We start from the raw sequence: 3031 nt of genomic DNA on the forward strand, positions 1-3031 counted from the left end.
TTCCAAGCCTAGCACTCTATCCACTGTACCACCTTGCTGCCCTTAATAATAATAATATGACACGGGGTCATTTTCCTCTTTTTTAAGATATGCTCATTCTTACTGAGCATTATTCTCCCACAACCTACTTATACTGCTCTCAACACATATTTGTTTCTCCAAACTGCTTTGGAAGTAGGGGCTGTCAGTCGAACAACAGGTATGAGATGTAACTTCATAAGAAATAAGAAGTGCTTAGAAGCAATTGTCACTCAATCAGGTGCAAAAAAGCATAAAGTCCTAGTCCAGTTATGTGTCCAATACCAACAATCTGATTGCGTGTAAGCTGTAAACCAAACCAAATTAGCTCTTACGGCACATTCCAGTGTTCTTTCATTTATTGTGGGGGTAATAGTCCTGAGCTCTGTCCCCACGGATGGGCATCCCCCTTCTCCCTGGGGTTCTTCCCACTCTAATCCTGCTGCGTACTGCTGTCGCCTTAATCTTCCTAAGGCACAGTTCTGATCACATTATTCCCCTATGCAAACACACTCAGTAGCTCCCCATTGCTCACTGAAAGAAGTCCAAACTCCTTAGCCTGGCTTACGGTCTCACTACAATTTGTCAAGCCAGCCTAATACTGAACAATGCTACCCTACCATGCACTCTGCACTCCAGCTAAAGTGGGCAACTGAAGTCTGTTGAATACGTTCCTTTCCCTCATCTGGGGTTCCCTCATCAAAGGCTGGAATGACTTCATTCACCTATTTCCATCTGTTTACTTCTTAGCCAGCCTTCAAAACCACCTCCTCCATGAGACCTTCCCTCATCTCCCCTACCCTGGTTAAAAAATAATCTTTTCTTCCTCAGACCTCAAAAAGAACTTTGTGTCTCATGTATTTATTTACTATTTTTCTATTTTGTAGTAGCTATTTGTATATGATATAATTAATTATAAATTATAACACAAAATAGAAAAAGTTAAATGCATAGATGAATTACAGAAAGGCTGTATGATAGTAAAGAGAAATGACCTTGTCATGTGCTAACTCTGTAACAGTGGGCAAGTCACTTCTCCCAAACCAGAAGTTATCTAAGATTCTTAAGATGAAGAAAAGGTGCCAACCTGCATTAATACAGATGGTTTCCTCAAACAGAAGTCCCTTATATCAATAATTTCACAGGTACAGTCCCAATCTCTAGTATAGTTATTTTAAATACATCTTAACTCCCCTATTAGAGTCTAAATTCTTTGTGGGGCAGAAACAGCCTCTTATTAATTAACCTTTGAATCCCCCTCAACATCTAGAAAAGTACCCCTGTACATAGTAAGATGCTAAACAAATATTTGTCAAATATTTAATGAGGAGAGAGGAATGAAGATTATTTGGTTTGGAGAAGAGTGAGGGCAGATTGACACCTGGCTTCAAAGATGAAAAGACAAAATTGTATCATGGATAATTTACAAAATCATTTTGTAAGCCTGAAAGTGCTTTATAAATGTAAGTCATTATTATTAACTATAAGGGGAAATTTCCCTATAGAAGAATGATGGTTGTTAAACATGGGAAAAGGCTTCTGAAAGAGATTGTAAGATTTCCTTCTCTGTAAACTGTTTTTTTTTTTAAAGGTTCTGTCCTCTTCTGCCTATCGTGATTTAAGACCTGCCTCATTGACAGTAGGAAGGAAAGGGAGTCATATGTTTAATTCTGTGAAAAAAACAGGGTTGTTACGTAAAAAGAATGTGAATCACTTTGGGCTCTAAGATTTCTAGTTAGGAAAACAAACTATTGAGAACAAAGAAATAGGTGGCAAAACTTTTAATTGTTTTATGTTTTAATTGTTTATGTTTTAAAATATACTTACCCCTAAAAGAGGGCAAGAAGGTGGTGAAAAAAACAAACTGTTCCTCTTTGGAACACAAAATAAACCTAATAAAACATTCAATCCTAACCACTGATTAAAATGAGTTCTCACCAACTATTAGAACAGGTCTCTCTTTACAACCAATCAGTGTATTATTTTTTAACCAGAGGACAGTATTGCTGATTTTAACAAAGCGATTGCTATTGGAATAGCCTTAAGCCCCATATCATTTATACACAGGCCAGAGAGAGGGCACTTATTCAGAAGATTTAGTCATCAAAAAGAAAAAAAAATAGCTCTATTAAAAAAAAAAGGAAAGAAAAAGTAGGTGCTCTAACTTAAATGACCCTGGTAAGCTTTTCTGTTTTGACTGAGTTAATGGGACTTGGGTCTCCATTTCATTTTTTTCCATGCAAACACGACACTATTGGCCTCTCCTCTCACTCCAGCACCTAAGAGGTGAGCAGCCTTAGTTTTATTTCTTATAGTATGGAACTCGCCTGGTGTGAATACTATCAAATCAAGTTGGGGTGAGGGGACTCTTTAAAAGAATGTGGTGCTGATATTACTATATCTATGACTGCATCCCTTCCCCCAACAAATAATCCAGAGTAGCTATAGATTAAGCTCCATAGGTCAATTGATAGCCAAAAAAGGACCACAAAAACATTGCTTTCCTGGACAAATGAAACATCATAAGTGTGAAACCATAACGTTCCTCCTGTGAAGTAGCTGAAAGGCTCCAGGCAAGCAACCCCAAAACAAAACAAAACACCCAATCAATTCAGTTTGTTAGGTCTTGTGTCCAAGGTGGTAGTGATTAAAAAATAAATAAATAATATTTGATGGTTCTGTAGGGTTGTTTGGTTTGTTTGTTTGTTTTTTTGGAAGAAGTGTTTCTCATACTTAAAAATGGAAAGGTGTAGGGGGAGGCGTTTTTCTTAAAAACAAAAATATGCTAAGTCTGAAATCCCAGAAAATTGAAACTAATTGAATGCCTCAGGTTTTTGCCAGTGCAAAGAAAAGAAGCAGATCCCCTTCCCTAAGTCCCCTGCATCACATAACAGTGACAGTCAAGCTGTTGGTTTCTGGTGGGTCTGTAATTCTGTTTGCTCATCTTCTGACAGACAAAGGACTTCCACCCTTAAGAGACAGCATTTTCCTTTGAAAAACACCATTTATTCCA

The sequence above is a fragment of the Vombatus ursinus genome, unplaced genomic scaffold (assembly GCF_900497805.2).
Source record: "Vombatus ursinus unplaced genomic scaffold, bare-nosed wombat genome assembly UNPS02000577.1, whole genome shotgun sequence".
NCBI lineage: Eukaryota > Metazoa > Chordata > Mammalia > Diprotodontia > Vombatidae > Vombatus > Vombatus ursinus.